Raw genomic sequence first — 27,655 nt, 5'->3', positions numbered from 1 at the left:
GCCTCGGCCTCCCAAAGTGCTGGGATTACAGGCTTGAGCCACCACGCTGGCCTTTAAATTTTCATTTATTTATTTATTTATTTATTTTGAGATGGAGTCTTGCTCTGTCACCAAGGCTGTAGTGCAATGGCGTGATCTTGGCTCACTACAACCTCCATCTCCTGGGTTCAAGGGATTCTCCTGCCTCAGCTTCCTGAGTAGCTGGGAACACAGGCACGCACCACCACATCCAACTAATTTATGTATTTTTAGTAGAGATGGGGTTTCACCATGTTGGCCAGGATGGTCTCGATCTCTTGACCTCGTGATCCGCCGGCCTTGGTCTCCCAAAGTGCTGGGATTATGGGCGTGAGCCACCATGCCCAGCCTCTTTTTATTTGATTTGATTTTATTATTTTAGAAATAGGATCTTGCTCTGTCACCCAGGCTAGAGTGCAGTGGCACAATATTGGCTCACCATAGCCTCTACTTCTTGGCTTCAAGTGATTCTTCAATCCCCCTGCCTTGGCCTCCCAAATTGTTGGAATTACAGGCATGAACCACTGTGCCTGGCTGGTTCTCAACTTTTAAGGGCACATGGGATTAGATTGGGCTCACTGAGATAACCCAGGATAATCTCCCATCTCAAGGTCCTTAACCTTAATCACATCTGCAAAGTCCCTTCACACATGGACATTTTCATGGGGTCATAATTCTGCCTACCATGAATGATACATTTAAACCTTCAGTAGCTGAATCTTCTGCCATAATTCTTCACACACATAAGAGCATCATGCATTGGGTACAGTTCACTAGTGTGGACTGTTATGTTCATGGTCACATGTTGAGTGCATCTGGGCTAAAGGCAGGAGAACTTGGTCAGTCTGTTCAAGCTATCCTCCAAGAAGTAAAATCTATGCACTGTTAGAAACACAGAGAAGGCCAGGCATAGTGGCTCACGCCTGTAACCCCAGCACTTTAGGAGGCCAAGGCGGGCAGATCACCATGGTCAGGAGTTCGAGACCAGTCTGGCCAACATGGTAAAACCCTGTCTCTACTGAAAATAGGAAAATTAGCTGAGCATGGTGGCATGTGCCTGTAATCCCAGCTGCTTGGGAGGCTGAGGCAGGAGAATCTCTTGAACCTGGGAAATGGAGGCTGCAGTGAGCAGAGATCCTGCCACTATACTCCAGCCTGGGCAACAGAGCAAGACTCCCTCTCAAAAACAAAAGAAAAAAGTTAAAAAAGAAAGAAAGTAAGAAAGAAAGAAAACAAAACAAAACAACAAGAACAAAAAAGAATTAGGCTCCTGTGGCATATTTCTCCTCACAAAAACATCACCACACTTCTAAGCAAAGACCAAAACACTTTAATATTGATTTTTTTTTTTTAGATTATTTGCTGTTGGTACATGTAAATGCAACTGATGTTTCCTTCTGTCTTTTCTCTCTTTTTTTTGAGATAGTTTTGCTCTTGTTGTCCAGGCTGGAATGCAATGGCACGATCTTGGCTCACTGCAACCTCCAACTCCCAGGTTCGAGTGATTCTCCTGCCTCAGCCTCCCGAGTAGCTGGGATTACAAGCATGTGCCACCACGCCCAGCTAATTTTGTATTTTTAGTAGAGACTGGCTTTTGCCATGTTGGTCAGGCTGGTCTCGAAATCCTGACCTCAGGTGATTGCCTTTCTCGGCCTTCCAAATTGCTGGGATTACAGTCATGAGCCACCGCCCAGCCAGTGGGGTTATTTTTAAAGAAATGTTGCACTCACCCAGGAGTGCTCTCCTCTCCATCCTAAACTGTAGCATCAAGGCTTCTGACTTAGTAAAAAGCTGCTTAGCACCGGGCATTCTTTAGAAGCCAAAGAGAAGAACTTTCTCTGATACACTAACAGTTGAGTAAACATTTATTTCCCTCCTGAATCCCTGAAATCAACCAGCCAGCAGCATCAGAGCAGTTGAGACATGGATGGGAAGAAGTCATTAAAATCCTCAGCTGTCACCAGCCACGTACACCCTGCGGTGAAGAATGCCCAGATCTTGGCAGTGTTGGGCTTTGGGAATAAGGGAGGAGAACAGGGTTGGAGGGGCAGCCAGTTCTTTGTTACAATTCTCAACAAATTGGCCTTTTCCTTTTGTAAGGGCTTAGTGCTGATCTTAATACATTTGATACATGTAATTACATTAGGGAAAAATTAAAGCAGGCTGTGTTTAATTCTGGCTAATTTAAAAGTTGTTCTGAAGTTAAAATGTATCTTTTGATAGTCAGAAACAGTAACAAATAATTTTTTTTTAACCAGGCACAGTGGCACATGCCTGCAATCCCAGCACTTTGGGAGGTTGAGGCGGGCAGATCACTTGAGGTCAGGCGTTAGAGACCAGCATGGCCAACATGGTGAAACCCCTTATCTACTAAAAATACAAAAATTAGCTGGGCATGGTGGAGAGCGCCTATAATCCCAGCTACTTGGGAGGCCAAGGCAGGAGAATGACTTGAACCTGGGAGGTTGCAGTGAGCTGAGATCAAGCCACTGCACTCCAGCCTACCTAGGTGACAGAGCAAGACTCCCTCTCAAAAAAAAGAAAAAAAATTAGCCAGGCATGGTGGTACATGCCTGTAATCCCAGCTACTCGGGAAGCTGAGGCAGGAGAAGTGCTTGAAACCGGGAGGCTGAGGTTGCAGTGAGCCAAGATAGCACCACTGTACTCCAGCCTGGGCAACAGAGCGAGACTCTGTCTCAAAAAAGAAAAAAAAATGTTTTTTGAGATAGTCTTATTCTGTCACCCAAGCTGGAGTGCAGTGGCATGATCATGGCTTACTGCAGCCTCAACCTCCCAGGCTCAAACAATCCTCCCACCTCAGCCTCCCAAGTAGCTGGGACAACAGGCACTCCGCACCACGCCCAGCTAATTAAAAAAAAAAATTTATAGACATGGTCTTGCCTTTTTCAGGCAAGTCAAAAACCTTAATGGTACAGTATAGGACAGAGAGAAGAGAGCAACCCCGGAAGGTGAGATGCTGGTGCGATGGATTGTTCAGTGGGTCAGGGTGGCCATTAAACCCATGATCCCAGAATTTGTAGAAATTATGAGGAAGTCTTTGATATGAAGCAAATGTGTGATGCAGAATTACAGTTTATGCACTGCTCAAACAACAGAGTGGGTATCCTCAGCTGGCCCTTTGGGTTATTCTACAAAAGCAGTCCATTTTCCATTTAGTAGTTTATTTCTATATCCATACATATAAATAGCCAGTTTCTCTCTCTCTCTTCCTTTTTTTTTTCTTTTTAAACTTCTCTGGTAGAATCTGTGAATTAGAGCATTCTTTCGATCTTTGAAATGTTTGTCATCCAAGTGTATCAGATACAGTGTATATATTTCTCCTCATCTCAGTGTTTTCCTTTTCATATTGCTGTATGTCATTTTATCAGTTTTTGTATTTTTGCAGTGTGCGTGTCTCTCAGCCCATAATCTCGGGTGTTCAATAAATATTATTTTATTTTTTACAACTCTTTTTTTTGTGGGGAGGGGTGACTCATGCTTGCTGAGCAGGTGGAAAGTAAATTAAGCCATTTTTATGGTTGTATCATGAGTCATAGCCAGGCATGGTGGCACATGCCTCCCAGCTACTCAGGAGGCTGAGATGGGAGGATTGCTTGAGCTTAGGAGTTTGAGACTGTGGTGAGCTATGACAGCACCACTGCACTCCAGCCTGGGCAGCAGAATGAGACATTGTCTTTAAAAACAAAAACTAAAAACCCAGTCTTAGGGCTTATTAAGAAGTGTAAAAAGGCTTTGGGTGGAGTCTGTCTGGTCCTCAAGTCACTGGACCATGCCGGAGAGCCCGGAGAGGGCCACTGTTTCCCTCTATGTAGCCTTTTCAGCACTGGCAGCTCTCTGAAGTTTTCACGTCTCACTAGTAACCAGGACTCAGCCTGGGCTGCCTTTGGTCCTGTCTGCATTGGTGCAGCCTACAGCCACGTCTCTCTTAGAGTTTGCTGCTCCTCTGGGCTGCTGTGAGGAGCTGGGGCCCAGATACTGTAACTGCCCAATGGGTTCACCTTGCCCACTGTCTAGACAGAGCCAATTTATCAAGACAGGGGAATTGCAATAGAGAAAGAGTAATTCACGCAGAGCCAGCTGTGTGGGAGACCAGAGTTTTATTTATTTATTTATTTATTTTTTAAGACAGAGTCCTTCTCTGTCGCCCAGGCTGGAGTGCAATGGCACAATCTCAGCTCACTGCAACCTCTGCCTCCTGGGTTCAAGCAATTCTCCTGTCTCAGCCTCCCGAGTAGCTGGGACTATAGGCACCTGCCACTACGCCCGGCTAACTTTTGTATTTTTAGTAGAGGCAGGGTTTCACCATATTGGCCAGGCTGGTCTCAAACTCCTGACCTTGTGATCCGTCTGCCTCGGCCCACCTTGGCCTCCCAAAGTGCTGGGATTATAGGTATGAGCCACCACGCCCAGCCAGATTAATAATTTTAGATCTTTCTTCTTTTCTAATATAAGTATTTAACTTATAAGTTTTCCTCTAAGTATAGCTGTACCTATATCCCATACCTTTATATATATTGTATTTTCATTTAATTTTAAATATCATTTGTAATTGTTTTCATTGATGCGTGGGTTATTTCAAAGTCTATTGTTTTGTTTCCAAATATTTGAGAGATTTTCCAAGTATATTTATGTTACTGATTCTGCATATAATTCCACTGTGATCAGAAAACATACTTTCATTTCTTTCAAATTTACTGAAACATATTATACCCAGCATATGACCTTTGATCTATTTTCCATGTGCATTTGAATGTGTATTGTGCTATTTCGTTTTTTTCACATGAAAGTTTTTAGTTTATTAATCTTCTCGTGAAAAATCCACAATGGCCGCAGAAGACATCATTGCAGCTTCTTCACTCCTTCGGCTTTTTGCCAGCACCAACGCCGGCCTTCGCGGGCCCCAGACTTCCTTCACTCCGTTCTTGCGTTCCTTCCGTTGCTTTCTTGAGGCCTTTCTCTTCTCACCCAGGCCACGTCTTGCAAGTCTATGTTTGGGTCCATTTTTCTTTGCATAATCCAGGGAATCATTAATCATGCCAAAGCCAGTTATCCTGCCACCACCAAAATGAGTTCTGAATCCAAACACAAAGATGACATCCAGGGTGGTTTGTACATTTTGGCTAGTTTTTCCCAAATTTCTGTCTTAGGTACTGTTGCCTTCTGGGGATGAAGGACATCAATGACCATTTGTTTTCTCTGAAACAGTCAGTTGGTCATGAACTTCCTAGTTCAGACAGTTACTACATTGTTCATGATGGCAGTCAATCCTCGGCCTCCCAAAGTGTTAGGATTACAGGTATGAACCACCATGCTAGGCCACTTTTCCCTATTTTATATCCACATACATGAAGAAATTTAGCTTGTGATGAAGATAGTACTTCAAATCAGTGAGGAAAATATAGTTCATTCAACACACTACTTGGGAAATTTGGCTATCAATTTAAAAACAAACTAACAATACTCAACACTAAACAAATTTCAAATTGGCTAAAGAGCTGGGAAAACAAGTACAAAAGTATTAAATGTTAGAAAAAATATTGGGAAAAAATTTCTATCCTAAAGAGGGAAAGCCTTTCTTTAAAAAGATAGATGACTGATGAGGCACGAGCACAGTGTCTCTGTATGGCAAGTGCAAGAGGTGGAATTGCTGGGTCACATTCTGGTACGGTTTGGCTATGTCCCCACCCAAATCTCATCTTGAATTCCCACGTGTTAAGGGAGGGGCCCGGTGGGAGGTAATTGAATCATGGGGGCAAGTCTTTTCCAAGCTGTTCTTGTGATAGCGAGTAAGTCTCAAGAGATCTGATGGTTTTTTAAAAAGGAGTTCCCCTGCACAAGTTCTCTCTCTTTGCCTGCCACCATACATCTAAGAGGGGACTTGCTCCTCCTTGCCTCCCATCATGATTGTGAGGCTTATGTGGAACTGTAAGTCTGATTAAACCTCTTTCTTTTGTTAATTGCCCAATCTTGGGTATGTCTTTATCAACAACATGAAAACGGGCTAATACACACTCCTTGTGAATTTCCAGTTTCTTTTTTTTTTTTTTTTTTTTTTTTGAGACGGAGTTTCGCTACCCAGGCTGGAGTGCAATGGCGCGATCTCGGCTCACTGCAACCTCCGCCTCCTGGGTTCAGGCAATTCTCCTGCCTCAGCCTCCTGAGTAGCTGGGACTACAGGCATGCGCCACCATGCCCAGCTAATTTTTTGTAGTTTTAGTAGAGACGGGGTTTCACCATGTTGACCAGGGTGGTCTCGATCTCTTGACCTCGTGATCCACCCACCTCAGCCTCCCAAAGTGCTGGGATTACAGGCTTGAGCCACCGCGCCCGGCTCCAGTTTCAAGAGATAGTGCCACATCGTATTCCAAATAGAATGACGGGCATGGTGACTCATGCCTGTAATCCCAGCACATTGGGAAGCCGAGGCAGGTGGGGCTTCTGAGGTCAGGAGTTTGAGACCAGCCTGGCCAATATGTCAAAGCCTCATCTCTACTAAAAATACAAAACTTAGCCAGGCATGGTGGCTCATGCCTGTAGTCCCAGCAACTCAGAAGGCTGAGGCAGGAAAATGGCTTGAACCCGGGGGGCAGAAGTTGCAGTGAGCAGAGAGTGTGCCACTTCACTCCAGCCTGGGTGACAGACTGAAACTCTGTCTCAAAGAAACAAAAACAAAAAACGAATAGAAATTGCATGTTTGTATTTTAACAATAACAATAGTAGGTAACTAGCTGTCTCTTTGAAGGTCTCGAAGGAAGATCAGAGCCCAAAGGTCAGATTCCAGACCTCCACTTTATTTATTTATTTCTGTTTTGTTATTTTTTAAAAAACACAGAGTCTCATTCTGTCACCCAGGCTGGAGGGCAGGGATGTGACCTCCCGCTTCAGCCTCCTCAGTAGCTGGAACTACAGGCATGTGCCACCATGCCTGGCTAATTTTTGTATTTTTTTAGTAGGGACAGGGTTTTGCCAAGATGGCCAGACTAGTCTCAGACTCCTGACAGGTGATCCACCCACCTCTGCCTCCCAAAGTGCTGTGATTACAGGCGTGAGCCACAGCGCCCAGCCCCTGATATTTTAACAATAACAATACCAGGTAACTAGCTGTCTCTTGATGGTCTTAAAGGAAGGTCAGAGCCCCAAAGGGCAGATTTCGGACCTTCACTTTAAAATGCTACAGAGCCAGGTCCACACACTAACGCAGGAGGAGGAGCGGTGTGCAGCAGGATTAGCTAACTGTCCTCCGGGATCTTTGAGGTCTCACACCTGCTCCAGCATTTCTGCTGAGGCCTTGGCCTCTAGGAGTTTAATTATTCTTTACTGAGTCTACTCAGCATCCCTGGGAAGACAAAGGCATCCATCGTGGACACATCTAGGGGCTGAAATGTCTCCCAATGGGCAACACGGAGGAAGGACTAGACATACTGAACACATTTAAGAGAATTAATAATAAAATCCTCCCTCTGATTCTGCCAGCTCAGCCCTGAATTGAGGTGGTGGTTCCAGCCTTGGAAACACATGTCAATATGTGCCTATGGCTCCGGATCCTAAAGGACGTAGGGTGGTTCCCCAAAGATTAAACGCTGAATTACCAGCCAGGCGAGGTGGCTCACACCTGTAATCCCAGCACTTTGGGAGGCCAAAGCGGATGAATCACTTGAGGTCCAGAGTTTGAGACCAGCCTGACCAACATGGAGAAACTCCATCTCTACTAAAAATACAAAATTAGCTGGGTATGGTGGTGCATGCCTGTGATCCCAACTACTTGGGAGGCTGAGGCAGGAGAATTGCTTGAACCTGGGAGGCAGAGGTTGCAGTGAGCCAAGATTGCATCTTGTACTCCAGCCTGGGCAACAAGAGTGAAACTCTGTCCCAAAACAAAACAACGTTGAATTACCATGTGGTCCAGCAATTCCTCTTCTGGACATATACATGGAAGAATTTAAAAACAAGAACATGAACAGTCATTTGTTTTTGTTTTTCTTTCTTTTTTTTTTTTTTTTTAAATGGGGTCTTGCTCTGTCCCCTAGGCTGGAGTGCAGCGTCGTGATCTTGGCTCACTGCAACCTCTACCTCCTGGGTTCAAGTAATTCTCCTGCCTCAGCCTCCCAAGTAGCTGGGATTACAGACAAAAGCCACCACGCCTGGCTAATTTTTGTATTTTTGGTAAAGAGGGGGTTTCCCCATGTTGGCCAGGCTGGTCTCAAACTCCTGACCTCAGGTGATCTCCCCACCTTGGCCTCCCAAAGTGCTGGGATTACAGGTGTGAGGTATGGTGCCTGGTCCTGAACAGTCATTTGCACACCAATATTCACAGCAGTATTATTCAGAGTAGTCAAAACATGAAAGCAATGCAAATATTCATCAACGAATGAGTGGATAAACCAAATGTGGTATATACATACAATGGAATGTTAGGCTTAGAAAGGGATAAAATTCTGACACGTGCTATAACACAGATGAACCTTGAACACATTATACTAAGTGAAATAAGCCACAAGAAATAACAATACAAAATAGCAAACAGAAAAACACCAAAAAATTGAATACTGTATAATTCCTCTTATATGGTGCTGTTGAATGAATTGTGTCTACTCAGAACCCATATGTTGAAGCCCCATCCCCCAATGCGACTATACCTGGAGACAGGGCCTCATGGAGATGATGAAGGTTGAATGTGGTCATAAGTGTTTGGCTCTGATCCAACAGGATTGATGTCCTTATAGGAAGAGACACAGAGGGAGGGCATGGTGGCTCACGCCTATAATCCTAGCACTTTGGGAGGCTGAGGCAGGCAGATCGCTTGAGGTCAGGCGTTCGAGACCAGTATGGCCAACATGGTGAAACCCTGCCTCTACTAAAAATACAAAAATTAGCCCGGTGTGGTGGTACACCCCTGAAATCTCAGCTCCTCGGGAAGCTGAGGCAGGAGAACCTCTTGAACCCGAGAGGGGGAGGTTGCAGTGAGCGGAGATCATGCCATTGCACTCCAGCCTGAGCGACAGAGTGAGACTCCATCGCAAAAAAAAAGAAAAAAAAAAACATACTTTCATTTCCAAAGAAAAAGACACAGAGACCTGTCTCTCCCTGCCACCCGAAGATGTAGTGAGGAGGCCGCAGCCTACGGCCGGAAAGAGAGCCCTCACCGAAACCAACTATGGTAGCACTTTGATTTCAGGCTTTGAGCCTCAAGAACTTCAGCCTCCAGAGAATAAATGTCTGTTGTTTAAGTCGCCCAGTGTATGATATTTTGCTGTGGCAGCCCAAGCTGACTAAGACACGTGAGGGACCTAGAGTAGTCAAATTCATAGAGACAGAAAGTAGAACAGTGGTTACCAGGGCCTGGGGGGAGCGGGGACTGGGAAGTTACTGTAAGATGACAAAACATTCTGAGGGTGGATGGTGGTGATGGCTACACAGAAATGTGAATGTATTGAATGTCACCGAACTGTACACTGAAAAATGATTAACATGATACATTTTGTTATCTTTATCTTAACCACAATTTTAAAAATTAAAAGAAGAAAGAGCCGCGTGTGGTTGCTCATGTCTGTAATCCCAGCACTTTGGGAGGCTGAGCCGGGTGAACTGCTTGAGGTCGCGAGTTTGAGACTAGCCTGGCCAACATAGCGAAACCCCATCTTTACTAAAAATACAAAAAATTACCTGGATGTAGTGGTGGACACCTGTAAGCCCAGCTGCTAGGGACACTAAGGCAGGAGAATCGCTTTAACCCGGAAGGTGGAAGTTGCAGTGTGTGGAGAGTGCACCATTTCGCTCCAGCCTGGGCAATAAGAGCAAAATTCCATCTCCATCTCGTGCTTATTCAGATGAGTCTAAGGGACACTTTATGGCCTCTCTGGAACCCTGGTTCTGTATGGTCAGCCTAGGTCAAGCTTCCAACTTTCCCATCAGCTCATCACAGGCACAGATGTTCTGCTGGTGGCTTTGGGATACACGCAGTTCAGCAGATAAGGCACCGGAGAACAGTTTAAGTTCTGTCTAAATGAGCTCTAGAGCTCTGCTGTCACTGAATTTAAAAGTCTTTTTCCCAAGACAAAAAAAAAAATGTTCAAGAAAGAAAAATGTGTGCAGCTGGAGCCTGAATTAGCAGTTTTGTCTCCCAAGACCGGAAAACACCTGGTCCCAGCAGACTTTCTATTGAAGTTTACATGGCTTTCAAAAATAGCCTACTTCTTAGCTGACTGGCAAGATTTCGTTATGTTTGGTTGTCTTCCACAATTTTATCTAAGCTCTAGCAATCACACAACATTTTATTTATTTTTTGGCAGGGAAACGGGTATACAAAATTACTGTCATAGCTTTCCTAGATCAACTTTGTTCTGATAAATCCGGAAGCTTATAACAGAAAGCACATGTTGTTAGAAAGCACTGGAACCAGGATACACAACCAGAAGGGGCTTGAGACCACAGGGCCCTGCAACTCTGGGCAGGGGCTCTTGGGCCAGCAGTGTTAGTAGATTCTCAGAGCTTGCTGGAAACGTGGAATCTTTGGCAGAGCACAGTGGCTCAGGCCTGTAATCCCAGCACTTTGGGAGGCTGAGGTGGGTGGATCACCTGAGGCAGGGAATTCAAGACAAGCCTGGCCAGCATGGCGAAACCCCGTCTCTACTAAAAATACAAAAAATAGCCAGGCATGGTGGCGCACACCTGTAATCCCAGCTACACAGGAGGCTAAGGCAGGAGAATTGCTCCAACCCAGTTGGCAGAGGTTGCAGTGAGCCAAGATCATGCCACTACATTCCAACCTAGGCAACAGAGTAAGACTCCGTTTCAAAATAAAAGAAAAAAGAAGAAATGCGGAATCTTCAGCAGCACCCCAGACCCACTGAATCAAAATCTGCATTTTTAACAAAATCTCTAGGAGTACTCACTAAAGTTTGAGAAGCTCTGAGAGCGCCCTTCAGAACTTCCTCAGTGGAATTGCCTTGAATGCTGATTAAAAATGCAAATTGCTGGGTCCTGCCCAACACCTGTGAAAATTACTTCATGTGATTCTTAGGCAAAGGAGCTCCAGAACTATCTTGGTAGGTGTCTGTTAGGAAGGAAAGCTACTTTGGCAGGGCATGGTGGCTCATGCCTGCAATGCCAGCACGTTAGGGGCCAAGATGAGAGACTTGCTGGAGGCAAGGAGTTCAAGACTTGCCTGGGTAACGTAGTGAGACCATCGTGTCTAGATATATATTTAAAAATTAGCTGGGCATAATAGCACATGCCTGTAGTTCTAACTATTCAGGAGAATTGCTTATGCTGAGAGTTTGAGACTGCAGTGAGCTATATGAATGAGCCACTGCACTCCAGCCTGGGTGACAGAGCAGTGTCCTGTCTCAAAACAAAAAGGGGGGGGCGGGGAGCCAGGCGCCGTGGCTTATGCTTGTAATCCCAGCACTTTGGGAAGCCGAGGTGGGTGGATCACCTGAGCTCAGGAGTTGGAGACCGCCTGGCCAACATGGTGAAACGCTGTCTCCACTAAAAATACAAAAAAATTAGCCAAGTATAGTGGCGTAGTATCCCAGCTACTTGGGAAGCCGAGGCAAGAGAATTGCTTGAACCCGGGAGGCGGAGTTGCAGTGAGCCTGGGGGACAGAGCAAGATTCTCAAAAAACGAACTCACAGATCCTAGGATACTCATGGAGTGAAACAGGTATTTAGAAAACTCCCCAAATAAATGTCTTAACCTCTTAACTACCATCTCTTTTTTAGGAATGACATTTAGAAATAATCACCCCTGCGGCGGGAGGGTGGGAAACAGCTACTCTAAGGATTGTGATACTCACCCCACCCCCAACAACCCTCTCCTTCAGGAAAATGTTCTAAAAATGTGAGGTTTCCCCATAACCAGGCAATGGGGGAGAGAGGACTAAGAAAGAAAATTGTGGCTGGGCATGTGATTTTCTTTCTTAACAAAATCTCTAGGAATACTCACTAAAGTTTGAGAAGCTCTGAGAGTGCTCACATCTGTAATCCCAGCACTTTGGGAGGCCGAGGTGGGCAGACTACCTGAGGTCAGGAGTTCGAGACCAGCCTGACCAACATGGCCAAATCCTGTCTCTCCTAAAAATAAAAAAAAAATTTAAAAATTAGTGGGGTGTGGCGGCGTATGACTATAGTCCCAGCTACTCAGGAGGCTGAAGCAGGAGAATCACTTGAACCCGGGAAGTGAAGGCTGCAGTGAGCCCAGATCGTGCCACTGCACTCTAGCCTGGGTAACAGTGACAGAGTGAAGCTCTGTCGAAGGAAGGATGGAAGGAAGGAAGGAAGGAAGGAAGAGAGGCAGGCAGGCAGGTGTTTGCACTCCACTACCGGTTTTATCACAGGAAGGGGGTGCCAAGCCAGACCCCAAGAGAGGGTTCTTGGATCTGGAGAATTCAAGGCAGGTCCATAAAGTGAATGTAAATTTATTAAGAAAGTAAAGGAATAGCTCTTCTGGTCCTAGGCACTTCGGCAACCGTGGCTTAGGTGCAGACATGGCCAAGTCCAAGAACCACACCACACCAACCAGTCCCGAAAATGGCACAGAAATGGTATCAAGAAATCCCGATCACAAAGGTACGAATCTCTTAAGGGGGTGGACCCCAAGTTCCTGAGGAACATGTGCTTTGCCAAGAAGCACAACAAGAAGGGCCTAAAGAAGATGCAGGCCAACAAGGCCAAGGCCACGAGTGCACGCACCGAGGCCATCACGGCCCTCGTAAAGCCCAAGGAGGTTAAGCCCAAGATCCCAAAGGGGGTGTCAGCCGCAAGCTCCATCGACTTGCCTACATTGCCCACCCCAAGCTTGGGAAGCTCGCGCACGCACTGCCAAGGGGCTCAGGCTCTGCTGGCCAAAGGTCAAGGCCAAGGCCAAGGCCAAGGATCAAACCAAGGCCCAGCCTGCAGCTCCAGCTTCAGTTCCAGCTCAGGCTCCCACAGGTGCCCAGGCCCCTACAAAGGCTTCAGAGTAGATATCTCTGTCTGCCAACGTGAGGACAGAAGGACTGGTGCAACCCCCTGGGGCTGCCATCTGCATGGGGCTGGGGTCCTCCTGTGCTATTTGTACAAATAAACCTGAGGCAGGGGAAAGAAAAACAAGAGTAAAGGAATAAAAGAATGGCTACTCCATAGACAGAGCAGCCCTCTGGTTGCCCAATTTTATGGCTATTTCTTGATGATATATTAAACAAGGGTGGGTTATTCATGCCTCCCCTTTTTTAGACCATATAGGGCAACCTCCTCACGTTGCCATGGTGTCTGTAAACTGTCATGGTGCTGGTGGGAGTGCAGCAATGAGGACGACCAGACGTCATTGCTATCTTGGCCTTCGGTCTTAGCCGGCTCCTTTACCGCAAGCTGTTTAATCAGCAAGGTCTTTATGATCTGTATCTTGTGCCGACCTCTTGTCTCATCCTGCGACTTAGAATGCCGTCTGGGAATGCAGCCTAGTAGGTTTCAGCCTCATTTTACCCAGTCCCTACTCCAGATGGAGTTGCTCTGGGTCAAACGCCTCTGACAGTTTGAGTGGATTTTTCAGGATGCTTCTATCATTCCATTTTCATTCTTTCAATCTCCCCGCCCCACCACACGCCAATATGACGGGGTTGAGACAAGTGAGAAAGCCAGGGAAAGGCAGCCTTTGCACCGAAATCTTTTGAAGGATAAACTCTGAACAGATGCAAAGCTCAGACCTCTCACTGGGTTTACCTGGAGTAGCCTCCAGATGTGTCATCAGGACTGGGTATGGCTGAAACCACTTTCCTTCTCCGGGCAGCAGGGTTAATGACCTGGCGGCTTCTCCTTCAAAGGCTTACCTTTGAAAAAACAGACCTGTGTGTGGTGAGACCCAAGAGCCTGGAAAGATTCCTCCCCTGCCCACAGTCAGGTCCGAGATTTCACCACCTGAGGGCCACTCCAACGCTGCAAAGAGCATTTGTTGATTCAGGTCTTTCTGCCCCAGGCATCTAGTTGAGAGGATAGTCTTATTGGCTGGAGTTAAAGGCCAGGGGCCCAAGAAGAGAGAAGCCTACTACAGTATTTGGGGTGTGTGTGTGGGGGGGAAGGACACCAATGAGAGGTGTTATCCACTTCTTGGGTGCACATATGGGGGGCTATCCTTCCTACCCCACCTCTCCAGTGACCCGTGGGGCCTGGATAAAGGTAACAGAACTGCTGGAGCTGGAGGAGACAGTGCGAACCGGGTGTCTGTCCTGCCCGTTCACCCTGCAGAGGAGGAGGCTGAGTTCCTGAGAGGCTTTGGCAACCTCTAGGACTGAAGCGTGGTGTGATTTGGGACCAGACTGTGGCTCTGGAGGGCAGTGCAGTGCTTTCTCCAATGCATCTCTCTGCCTTCAGGCAGGAAGCCAGACAACAGGGTTTATAAGAACTGAGTCCCATGCTTGCATGTGGTAGTAAATTTTATATCTGCACCAGATGGCAGGCAGCTCATTAACTAAAAGAATGGGCCTTAGCATCAGCTAGACATGGGTTCAAATCTGGGCCACTTATTTGCTCAAGTGATGATTCTATTTTTGAGACCGGGTCTCACTCCTGTCACCGAGGCTAGAGTGCAGTGGAGGAATCATGGTTCACTACAGCCTCAACTTTCTGGGCTTGGGTAGGTGATCCTCCAACCTCAGCCTCCTGAGTAGCTGAGATTACAGGAGCACGCCACGATGCCCAGCTAATTTTTATATTTTGAGTAGAGACAGGTTTCCACCAAGTTGGCCAGGCTGGTCTTGAGCTCCTGGGCTCAAGTGATCCTCCCACCTCGGCCTCTCAAAGTGCTAGGATTACAGGTGTGAGCCACTGTGCTCACAGGTGATGATTCTGAGTTCATTTCCCATATCAATAAAATGAGAATGTGAGTACAGTTTTCTTTCTGAAAATTCAGTGAGCATATGAATGAGAATTCACAGGATCCCTCTGGGGATCTCTTGTTAAACTGTAGATTCTGGATTAGTTCTTGGGGGTTGCTGAGAATCTGTATTTCTAACAAGCTCCCTTACCAAATGAAAAAACTAATTTTTTTTTTTTTTTTTTTTTTTTTTTTTTGAGATAGAGTCTTGCTCTGTCACCAGGCTAGAGTGCAGTGGTGTGATCTCGGCTCACTGTAACCTCTGCCACCTGGGTTGAAGTGATTCTCCTGCCTCAGCTTCCTGAGTAGCTGTGACTACAAGCACGTGCCACCACACCCAGCTAATTTTTATATTTTTAGTAGAGATGGGGTTTCACCATGTTGGCCAGAATGGTCTCAATCTCTTGACCTCATGATCTGCCCGCCTCGGCCTCCCAAAGTGTGGGAATTACAGGCTTGAGCCACTGCGCGCGGCCAAAAGAAACTCATAAGTTTTAATTCTCAAAAATGTTTGTCTTTGCTAAGAAGCTGGGAAAAAAGTAGTGCAAAGAATTTCCACAGAGCCTTCACCCAATTTCCCTAAATGTTAATACTTGAGATGTCATCACAGGTCAATGATCAAAACAAGGAAATTGGCACTGTAGCAATGCTATTAACTAATCTTCAGACATTTTCCAAATTTCATCAGTTTTTGCACTATTGTCCTTTTTCTGGACAAGGATCCATGAAGGATCACACAGATTTAGTAGTCCTGTCTCCTTGGTCTCCTTTCATCTGGGTCAGATTATATGCAAGACTTTTAGTGAGAGACACCTACACCAACCATGATAAATCGTTTGAATTTCTTTCTTTCTTTTGAGATAGGGTCTGCCTCTGTTGCCCAGGCTGGAATGCAGTAGTGTGATCAGAGCTCACTGCAGCCTCCATCTCCTGAGCTCAAGCAATCCTCCTACCTTAGCCTCCCTAGTGGCTGGGACCCCACATATGTGGGGCTAATTTTTAATTTTTCATAGAGATGGGGGTCTCTTTATGTTGCCCAGGCTCCCATTTGAATTTCTTAAACTTCTTTGAATTCAAGTGATTCTCAAAAAGTGTTCATAAGACTCACCTAGAGAGTTGTTTTATGTGTTCACTTCCAGAGAAATGCATTCTGTAGAGTTTGCATGTTAGGGGATATGGCTTTTTTTTTGTTAAATGAAGACTCGCTCTGTTGCCCAGCCTGGAGTGCAGTGACACGATCTCAGCTCACCGCAACCTCCTTCTCCCATGTTCAAGCAATTCTCCCACCTCAGCCTCCCCAGTGGGAATTACAGGCACGCGCCACCATGCCAGGCTAATTTTAGTGTTTTTAGTAGAAACGGGGTTTCATCATGTTGGCCAGGCTGGTCTTGACCTCCCAACCTCAAGTGATCCTCCCACCTCAGCCTCCCAAAGTTCTGGGATTACAGGCGTGAGCCACCTCACCCGGCCGCGATATGCCTTTTAACCAGCGTGCCAAGTGCCGCCTGCGCAGGTGGTCAGAGAATCAGACTTTGAGACAGTGTATAAACGTGGCTGGCACAGCCTCGGTCAGCATTTGCTGTGTGATCACTTTCTCCTGCGTAAGGAAAAACTGTCTCTATTGCTTAAGAACACTTTAAAGCATCCCAATCACGTGGTGACATTTCTAGAGGTAGTCTGCGTGTAGCCCTGTTCCCAGCCCCTACCCTCTTGATAGCACAAGTGGAGGCGAAATGGTACGCTCTGTTTTTGCGCTTTATTTTGTCACCTCACTGGGCCTGTCATTGTTTTCTGGGCAGCTATGCGTTCTCAGAAACACTCGTTCCCAAAGGTTGCCACTAGGGGGAACCAGTGACTTTCCCCATCGCTAATCAAGTGGCGAAATTAGCAGGCAATTAGCAAATGTTTGGAGAGGACGTCTAGAATGTTTAATCAGCCAGTTTACCACCTATGGCCTCAGAATCTGGATTTTTTTGCTTTTGATTACATTAGAATGAATTCCAGAGCCACTAACTTTGGGCCATCTCTCTATCATCAATATTTAAAGAGCTGTGTTTGCATGGAGATGTGGAGTGTGTAGGCTTGGAGAAGGCCTGGGGACTTCTGCTTTGGGGGTTTGGTCTCAGCCGTCCTGGGCAAAAAGGACAGCTGTGGAAAATGCAGCAGCCGTGTCCAAACACAGAACTGCAGGCTTGACACTTCCCTCACCAGGTCTCTGTGATCCCTTTTACTTCCCTCTCCCCAAGCCTCTTGCTCCAAAAGAAAACAGTGAACAGTCCTGGTGCAGCGGGTCACACCTGTAATCCCAGCACTTGGGGAGGCCAGGGCAGGAGGATCGCCTGAACCCAAGAGTTGGAGACCAGTCCTGGCAACATAGTGAGGCCCTGTCTCTACAAAAAATAAAAAAAAATAAAAATCAGCCAGGCGTAATTGTGCTCACTTCTAGTCCCAGCTACGTGGGAGGCTAAGGTGGGAGGATCATTCGAGTCTGGGATTTGAAGGCTGCAGTGAGCTGTGATTGCATCTGTGCCGCTGCACTGTACTCCTGACTGTGTGACCGAGTGAGACCCTCTCTCTTTCTCAAAAAAAAAAAAAAGAAAGAAAAAAAGACAGTGAACAGAACAGAAATAATACTTTTTTTTTTTGGAGACGGAGTTTTGCTCTTGTCACCCAGGCTGGAGTGTGCAGTGGCGCAGTCTTGGTTCACTGCAATCTCCGCCTCCTGGGTTCCAGCGATTCTCCTACTCAGCCTCCTGAGTAGCTGGGATTACAGGCCTGCACCACCTCGCCCAGCTAAATTTTGTATTTTTAGTAGAGATGGGGTTTCACCATGTTGGCCATATATATGTATGTATATGTATATGTACACACATTTATATATATGTATGTATATATGTAAGAGTATATGTGTATATATACACGTGTGTGTGTGTGTGTGTGTGTGTGTGTGTGTGTGTGTATACCCATTTATTTTGAGACACAGTCTCGCTGTGTCACCCAGGTTGGAGTACAGTGGTACTTCAAACTCTGCGACTCAAGTGATCTTCCTGCCTCAGCCTCCCAAGTAGCTGGGACTGCAGCCACATGCCACCACACCAAACTAATTTTTTTATTTTTTGTAGAGACGGGGTCTTGTTTTCTTGCCCAGTCTGGTCTCAAACGGCTAGCTTCAAGCAACCCTCCTGCCTCAGCCTCCCAAAGCACTTGAATACAGGCCTGAGCCACCGCACCCAGCCTTTCTTTATTTTTAAGCGTGCAATTCAGCAGTGCTAAGTATCTTCACATTGTTGTGCAATGTGTTCCAGAGTTCTTTTCTTCTCGTAAAACTGTTTTTCTTTTTCTTTCTTTCTTTTTTTTTTGAGATGGAGTCTTGCTCTGTCACCCAGGCTGGAGTGCAGTGGCGAGATCTCGGCTCACTGCGACCTCCACCTCCCGGGTTGAAGAGATTCTCCTGCCTCAGTCTCCCAAGTAGCTGGGAATACAGGGGCCTGCCACCACAACTGGCTAATTTTTGTATTATTAGTAGAGACTGGGTTTCGCCATATTGGCCAGGCTGGTCTCGAACTCCTGACCTTAGGTGACCCTCCCACCTCGGCTTCCCAAGGTGCTGGGATTATGGCATGAGCCATTGCGCCCAGCCTCATCTTGTAAAACTGAATCTCTATACCTATTAAACAACAATACCCTATTCCTCCTCCCTTAATCTCTGGCAACCATCTTTCTGCTTTTTATTTCTATGAGTTTGAGTAGAATCATACAGCATTTGTCTTTTTGTGACTTTTTTTTATTATTATAATTTAAGTTCTGGGGTACATGTGCAGAACATGCGGATTTGTTACATAGGTAGTGTCGTGGTGGTTTGCCACATCCATTACCCCGTCATCTACATTAGGTATTTCTCCTAATACCATCCCTCTCCAATCCCCCCACCCTCTGCTATCCTTCCCCTAGCCCCCAACCCTCCAAAAGGCCCCAGTGTGTGATGTTCCCCTCCCTGTGTCCATGTGTTCTCATTGTTCAACACCCTTTTTTTTTTTTTAAGATGGAGTCTCACTCTGTCACCAGGCCGGAGTGCAGTGGTGTGGTCTTGGCTCACTGCAGCCTCTGCCTCCCAGGTTCAGGTAATTCTTTCACCTCAGCCTCCCGAGTAGCTGGGACTACAGGCGCACACTACCACGCTCAGCTAATTTTTGTATTTTTAGTAGAGACAGGGTTTCACCATGTTGGGTAGGATGGTCTTGATCTCTTGACCTTTTGATCTGCCCACCTCAGCCTCCCAAAGTGCTGGGATTACAGGTGTGAGCCACCACACCCAGCCTCTTTTTGTGACTTTTATTTCACTTAGCATAATGTGTCAAGGTTCATCCATGTAGCATGTGACAGAATTCCCTTCTTTTTTAAGGCTAAATAATATTCCATTGCATGTATACACTACATTTTCCTTGATGATGGACACTTTGTTTGCTTCTACCTTTTGGCTAGTGTGAATAATGCTGCTATGAACATAGAGGTACAAATATCTCTTCAAAACCTTGCCTTCCTTCTTCTTCTTTTTTTTGTTTGAGACAGAGTCTCATTCTGTCTCCCAGGCTGTAGTGCAGCTGTGTGATCTCGGCTCACTGCAGGCTCTGCCTCCCAGGTTCAAGCTATTTTCCTGCCTCAGTCTCCCAAGTAGCAGGGATTACAGGCACCTGCCACTGTGCCTAGCTAATTTTTGTAGTTTTAGTGGAGTTTTACCATCTTGGCCAGGCTGGTCTTGAACCCCTGACCTTGTGCTCTACTGTTCCAGCCTCTCAAAGAGCTGGGATTACAGGTGTGAGCCACCACACCCAGCAAGATCTTGCTTTCAATTCTTTGAGATGTATACTTAGAAGTGGAATGCCTGGGTCATAAGGTAATTCTATTTTTAAGTTTTTGGGCAATTGGTGTACTGTTGCATTATTTTACCTTCCCACCAACAGTGCAGAAGTGTTCTGATTTTTCCACATCCTCACCAACACTTATTGTTTGGCTTTTTTCTTTTCTTTTCCTTTTTTTTGAGATGGAGTCTTACTGTTACCCAGGCTGCAGTGCAGTGACGCCATTTCGCCTCACTGCAACCTCTCCCTCTCAGGTTCAAGTAATTCTCCTGCCTCAGCTCCCCACGTAGCTGGGATTACAGGTGCCTGCCACCACACCCAGCTAAATTTTATATTTTTAGTAGAAACGGGGTTTCACCATCCTCGCTAGGCTGGTCTCGAACTCCTGACCTCAGGCGATCCACCCGCCTTGGCCTCCCAAAGTGCTGGGATTACAGGCGTTAGTCACTGTGCCCAGTCTGTTTGGCTTAAAAAAAAATAGTAGCCATTCTAATGGGTGTGAGATGATAGCTCATGGCGGTTTTGATTCACATTGCTCTAATGATTAGTGTTGTTGGGCATCTTCTCATATGCTTTTGCCATAGCTCCTTTGAAGAAATGTCTATTCAGGTCTTTTGCCCATTTAAAAATTCGATTATTATTTGTTGTTGTTGGTGTGAGTCCTTTACATATTCTGGATATTAACCCTTTATCATATGATTTGCAAATATTTTTTTCCATTCTGTAGACTGCCATTTTATTCTGTTGATTGTGTCCTTTGATGCATAGAAGTTTTTATTTTGATTTTTTGAGACAGGGTGCCTCTCTGTTGCCTGGGCTGGAGTGCAGTGGTATGATTATGGCTGAATGCAGCCTTGACCTCCTGGGCTCAAGCAATCCTCCTCCCTCAGCCTCCTGCATAGCTAGGACTACAAAAATGCGCCACCATGCCCAACTTTTTTTTTTTTTTTTTGTAGAGATGGGGTCTCACTATGTTGCCCAGGCTGCTCTCAAAATCCTGGCCTCAAGCAATCCTCCCACCTTGTTCTCCCAACCTGTTGGGATTGCAGGCATGAACCTCTGAGCTGGGCCAGAAGTTTTATATTTTGATGTAGTCTAATTTGTATATTTTTTCTTTTGTTGCCTATGCCTTTGATATTATATCGAATAAATTTGACAAAATCCAAGATGCTTTTTCTTTATGTTTTCTTCTAAAAGTTCTATAGTTTTGAGTCTTATTTTATTTATTTATTTATCTATTTTTGAGACAAAGTTTCACTCTTTTTGTCCGCTGGAGTGGGCAATCTTGGCGCACTGCAACCTCCACCACCCAGGGTCAAGCAATTCTCCTGCCTCAGCCTCCCAAGTAGCTGGGATTATACACCACCACACCCAGCTAATTTTGTATTTGCAGTAGAGATGGGTTTTCACCATGTTGGCCAGGTTGGTCTTGAATTCCTGACCTCCAATAATCCACCTGCCTCAGACTCCCAAAGTGCTGGGATTATAGGTGTGAGCCACAACACCTGGCCTAATTATTTATTTTTGAGACAGAATCTCACTCTGTCACCCAGGCTGGAGTGCAGTGGCAAAACCTTGGCTCACTGCAACCTTCGCCTCCCAGTTTCAAGCAATTCTCCTGCCTCAGCCTACTGAGTAGCTGGGATTACAAGTGACCACCACCATGCCCAGCTAATTTTTGTATTTTTAGTAGAGACGGGGTTTTGCCATGGTAGCCAGGTTGGTCTCGAACACCTGACCTCAAGTGTTTTGCCTCCCTAGGCCTCCCAAAGTGCTGGGATTACAGGCATGAGCCACCATGCCCATCCTCTATATCTGTCTTAAAAAGCCATGACCACACTGTTTTGATTACTATAGATTTTAGTAAGTTTTGAAATTAGTAAGTTTTAGTAAGTTTTCAAGATTGTTTTGGCCACACAGGATCCCTTGACATTTAGGAAGAGTTTTTCTATTTCTGCAAAAATTGTTGTGGTTATTTTGATAAGGATTGCTTGAAGTCTGTAGACCACATTGGGCAGTGTTGATATCTCAACAATAATAATTCATCCTATCTATGAACACAAGATGTCTTTTCATTTATTTTTGTCTTGATTTTCTTCAGCCATGTTTTGTAGTTTTCAGTGTATAAATCTTTCATCTCCTTGTTTAAGTGTTTTCATATGTGTTTTATTCTTTTTGGTGCTATGTTTGATTTTCCTTTCAGATTGTTCATTCTTTTTTTTTTTCCCAGTGAAAACTGGAAAATATGCTATAGAAGTTCTAAAAGAACTGTAACACATTTTCCAAACTTGATGTCTAAAAACACGAGACTTTTTTGTGATTTTGTATCTTGCAACTTTGCTGAATCTATTTAATATGTCTTTTTCTTTGTAATTTTTTTGTTTGTTTGTTTGAGAGGAAGTCTTGCTCTGTTGCTCAGGCTGGAGTGCAATGGCATTATCTTGGCTCACTGCAACCTCCGCCTCTGGGTTCCAGCAACTCTGCCTGCCTCAGCCTCCTGAATAGCTGGGATTACAGGCACCTGCCACCGTGCTTGACCAATTTTTGTATTTTTTTTTTTTGAGAAGTTTCTCTCTTGTTACCCAGGCTGGAGTGCAATGGCGTGATCTCGGCTCACTGCAACCTCCAGCTCCTGGGTTCAAGCAATTCTCCTACCTCAGCCTCCCGAGTAGCTGGGACTACAGGCTGCGCCACCATGCCCAGCTGATTTTTGTATTTTTAGTAGAGATGTGGTTTCACCATGTTGACCAGGATGGTCTCGATCTCTTGACCTGGTGATCCACCCGCCTCGGCCTCCCGAAGTACTGGGATTATAGGCGTGAGCCACCGCGCCTGGCCCAATTTTTGTATTTTAATAGATACAGAGTTTTACCATGTTGTCCAGGCTGGTCTTGAACTTCTGACCTCAGTTGATCTGCCTGCCTTGGCCTCCCAAATTGTTGGGATTACGGGCGTGAGCCACCATGCCCAGCCTGCTGAATCTATTTATTATTTCCAACAGGTGGGGGTGTGTGTGTGTGTGTGTGTGTGTGTGTTAGTCTAGTCTTTAGGGTTTTCTACATATAAGATCAATTGCAGAGACAATTTTACTTCTTCTTTTCTGATTTAGATGAGTTTTATTTCTTTTTCTTGCCTAATTGCTCAAGCTGGAATTTCTAGTATTATGTTGAATGGAAGTGGTGAAAATGGGCATTCTTGTCTTGTTCCTGATCTTGGATGAAAACCTTTAATCTTTTACCACCACTGTGGAGTTTTCATTTGTGGCTATTAATAAAAAGTTTTCACTCAGAACACTTCCGACACTAAATATATGGAGTTTTTCCACACCAACAACTAGTTTTCCAACTCTCTGGACACCTCCTCTACGTGCGATGATGCATCCTCTCCTATCTCCATCACCCATCAACCCCTCCTGTCACTTTCCCTCAGGGAGACACTACTTTGGAGAATGTGCCCAGTGCTTCATGTGTGCCAAGTAATAAAACTCGTATTGATCAAAACCCACACTCTCATGAGGAGTTGTCTGTTATTCGCCAGGTGAAGGAACCCTGGTTTTTTTCTGGGTAACAAATCTTAAAGCAATACTCAAACCAGGGATATTGCTCTGTAGTTTTATTTTCTGGCATTATTTTTGCATATATATATGTATATCTATATATGCATATACATACACACATATTTTAGATGGGTATATATATATATACTCTCTCCCCATATATATATATATATATATATAATTTATTATTTATTTATTTATTTTGACAGGGTCTTGCCCTATCACCCAGGCTGGAGTGCAGTGGTGCAATCTTGGCTCACTGCAACCTCTGCCTCCTGGGTTCAAGCAATTCTCCTGCCTCAGCATCCTGAGTAGTTGGGATTACAGGCATACACCACCATGCTGGGCTAATTTTTATATTTTTAGGAGAGATGGGGTTTCACTATTTTGGTCAGGCTGGTCTCGAATTCCTGACCTCAGGTGATTCACCCGCCTTGGCCTCCCGAAGTGTTGAGATTACAGGCATGAGCCACTGCGCGAAGTGTTGAGATTACAGGCATGAGCCACTGCGCCCGGCACTTTTATATATTTAACTGCAAGTTTATGTAAAAAATAATAACTGTTTAGCAAGCAGTTCATTAATTTCCTGAAAATTTTAACTGGATTCTCATGAGCCAGTGTGTATATCACTGGCTAAACTTTGCATGTATATCACTGGCTAAACTTTGCATGTCTTTTGCAATTTCGGCCACAGTGAACTGAGTCAATTTCTCACAGTAATAGAACAGGAAATGAAGGGTATATATGTCTGCAATTTATTTGACAAAAAAACAGAAAACCAGAACAAATACCAAGCTGTGAATTATTTCCCATATGCCTATCTAAATGTATCCTTAACAGCATAAAATTCAGTCCTTTTGAATGGAAGGCATTGTGAACTTCATCTTTTTTTTTTCTCTAAACATTAGCCTGAGTGAATACTGTACTTGCATATCTCATTTAATCACTCAACAATGAACAATGCTAAGTACTATTTTTCTCCCCATTTTAGACACAAGTTTAGGGAAGGTAAGTGACTCAAAGTCACACAGCTAGCCAGTGAGACAGCCAGGATTTGAACCATAGCTGCCTGGACCTCAGTGGTCATCTGATCACACCTTTACACATCTACAAGAGCACATGACATAGTTAATAAATATTTGTTGAATCATTGTGCTATTTGTCTATTCATTCGTCTATTGCTTCTATTTTCCAAACTTTAAAATAATTGCAGAACACTTGTTGAAGGAATTCTTACATGGAACACCAACATAGAACATAGATAAAAGTAGATCTGCTCTGCTGAGCATTAGTGAGGGATGTGAAGCCCCCTGCCTACCTATCTGTAACATAAGATGTATTAATATTCATGAAAAAAGCCGGGCACAGTGGCTCACGCCTGTAATCCCAGCACATTTGGAGGCCAAGGTGGGTGTGAAGGATTGTGTTAAAGAACTTCTCTTCCCGGGTCTGGTAGGGGAGGGGCTTCAAATGCAGGAATTTCTTGGCTCCCAGGCTCCCCGCTTGAGGTGGCTGGGGCTCTTTGAGCACCTCCTTCACGCTTACATCCAGAGACCAGAGGGGTTTCAAATGCAGGAATTTCTCAGCTCCCCACCTCATGCAGCTGGGGCTCTTTGAGTATCTCCTCCACGTGGGCCAGGTAAAATTCTTTGATCTTCTTGAGTGTAGGAAAGCCAGGTGGGGTTCTTTTGTCCCCAAATCTCGTGGAAAACTCTGGGAGGAGGGGGCTCTGTAGCTCAGGGTTGTAGAACAAGTAGCCAATCTGGTATCAGAGTTAAAAAGTTTGAAAGAACTCCTCATTGGCCGACAACATGAATGGGGAGGGAAAAACTCAAGGGTTAAAACTTCAGCTGCTCCTACCTGAACTGATTTCCCGCTCTGGGTTTCCCTCCCGCCCACAACAGCGTGGGAGCTGTCTTCTCTCTCTCTGTTTAATAAATCACCCTTCCGCAAAACTCTTTGGGTCCGCGATTTGGATGGTAAACTCACCGCGCCTATGGGGTCCCTTTCCCCATTTTTCCGGGTTAGAGAGGCCAAGAACCTACGAGCTGGGTACCCCCCAACCACCGTAACAAGTGGATCGCCTGAGGTCAGGAGTTCAAGATTAGCCTAGTTAACATGGTGAAATCTCGTCTCTGCTAAAAATACAAAAAGTAGCCGGGCATGGTGGCATGTGCCTGTAATCCTAACTACTGAGGACGCTGAGGGAGGAGAATCGCTTGAACCCGGGAGGTGGAGGTTGCAGTGAGCTGAGATTGCACCACCGCACTCTAGCCTGGGTGACAGAGCCAGACTCCATTTCAAATAAGAAAACAATTTCATGGGAAAAACCCTAAACTTGGAGTTTAGAAAGAAAGTTTTACGTTGTTCTTTTGAAAAAATAAAATTTATATCTAGGGTAAAAAGGCACACAGTTTGGGAGGTTTTATGGGCTTCTCATGAAATCAACAAAGGTATAACAACGCCAGGAGTAACAGAATTAACAGGGCCAATTTCTTTAGGAACACAGTAGGAATGCTGGCTGTGTTCAAACCTGTTTCCAGCCTTCCCCACATAGGAGTAGCGGGCTAACAGCACCTTTGGTGTCTGGCGGATATGTGTTTAAATCCTAGACTGCCAATCATTATATGACCTTAGCTGAATCCCACCTACAGTTATGGTGATAATTCTAGAATCTATTTACAAGGGTTCTTGTGAGGATTAAAGGGGATAATGACTAGGAATAGGGTCTGTTAATTACTCCATAAGTGATAGTTATTAATTAGACTAGATGTCAAGGTTTCCTAATGACTTATTTCTCATTTTCTCTGAGGCTTTAGTGTTTAAATTGCTTTTTTGATTACGTCCTTTACTTTGGGCTATTACAACACTGGTAGGGAAGTATATGGAAAAATGGCAAGAAATTTTAGAGGCCAAAAACTCCAGTTTTAACTAACTGCCCTTATGTTAAAATGCACATAAAACTAATTTCTATTTTTTTCTGCATCTCAGAGTTAGTCCAGTCAAATTAGAGGATAAATGCTACATTTGTGCTTGTCACTTAAGAACCCCAGTGCAAGACTCATTTAATTGTTCCCTAAGCCATTTATAAATGTGCCTGTGGACAGCAGGTATACTAAGCAGATTCTGGGGGCCCAGGCCTTGTTCTGTTGATTTCAGAACTTTTAATCCTAATTATTCTTGAGTACATTTAAGCCAGTAGATTAACGTTTAAATTTTTAGTCGCTCTGATCAGTCACTAGAAAAAGGCAGCTTTTTGTATTTTCCCCTTAAAGAATATAGAACAAAATAAACAAAAAATTATGCAAATTGGAAGTCTACCCTTTAGAGACAAGGAATTCTCTTAAAGGTACGTGGAACACCCCATCATTGGCAGCTGTTTTACAGATTTAATCCTACTCTTGGTGATTGCATCCAAATTCATGGCTTTGAACTTCAACAATGAAGATGACTCTCAAGTTTTGATCTCCAGCTCAAACCTCTCCTCCAAATTCCAAACTTTTATATGCAAATGCCCACCTGAAATCTCTATTTGGATGTCTAACAGTGTGAAACTGAATTTCGGATCTCACAAACCCACTACTTCCACAGTGCTTTCCACCTGTGGTCGTTGCTCAGGCCAAATACCTTGGTCATCCCAACTCTTCCCTTTCTCAAGCTCCTTGCATCTAAATTCAGTAAGCAAATGTTAATATGTCCCGTTAAAGAGCAGTATCCAACCACTTCCCATGACCATCCTGGGCCCTATTATCCTTGTCTCCCACTTGCATTACTGTAATTAGCTTCCTAACTAGGTTCCTCCTGCAATCTGTTCTCAACAAAGCCAGAGTGAGCCTCTTCAGACCCTGTCACTCCAGGGTCCAAACTCCTTAAATCATCTCCCGGTCTGCTACGGGCCGGGTCCCTGCCGCCGACCTGCCCCACCCCAGTTCCCTCCAGCCCCAGTGCTGTTATCCAGCACAGCAGGCACATTCCCGCCTCGGGATCTCTACTCTCTGCCTGGAACACTTTTCCTGAACTTCCAGTCTCTGATGAAGTGTAACTGCCTGTGAGCCCTTCCTTGACTGCCCTGCTTGAAACTGCAACCTCCAGCCTACACAGGCACTGTTTGTTTCCTTCCTCCCTTTACTTTTCTTCCGAATACTTGTTATATTTTAAATGCATTCATTTATTTATTCAAGCTCCATGAGGGCAGGAATGATTTTTCCCACTGTTGTAGGACCTAAAGCAGTCCCAGGCATTGGTAGTCATTCAATAAATAACTGTTGAAGAGAATGAACATAAAGTCATCCCACCCCCCCATTTCCATTCCCTCCTTTATGGAATGATTCTAATGTAAGTCACACAGAGGTT

The 27,655-nt window shown here is 45.0% G+C and overlaps 1 pseudogene; it reads left to right on the top strand.

Moving 5' to 3' along the window:
• The first annotated feature begins 12,509 nt into the window (after positions 1-12,509).
• Positions 12,510-13,114, top strand: LOC116537491 (annotated as a pseudogene).
• The last annotated feature ends 14,541 nt before the right edge of the window (positions 13,115-27,655 follow it).

This window comes from Sapajus apella, unplaced genomic scaffold (assembly GCF_009761245.1).
Source record: "Sapajus apella isolate SASKATOON/1434 unplaced genomic scaffold, GSC_monkey_1.0 scaffold111, whole genome shotgun sequence".
NCBI lineage: Eukaryota > Metazoa > Chordata > Mammalia > Primates > Cebidae > Sapajus > Sapajus apella.
Note: the sequence above shows the minus strand (reverse complement) of the source record. Positions and strands in the feature narration are given on the sequence as shown.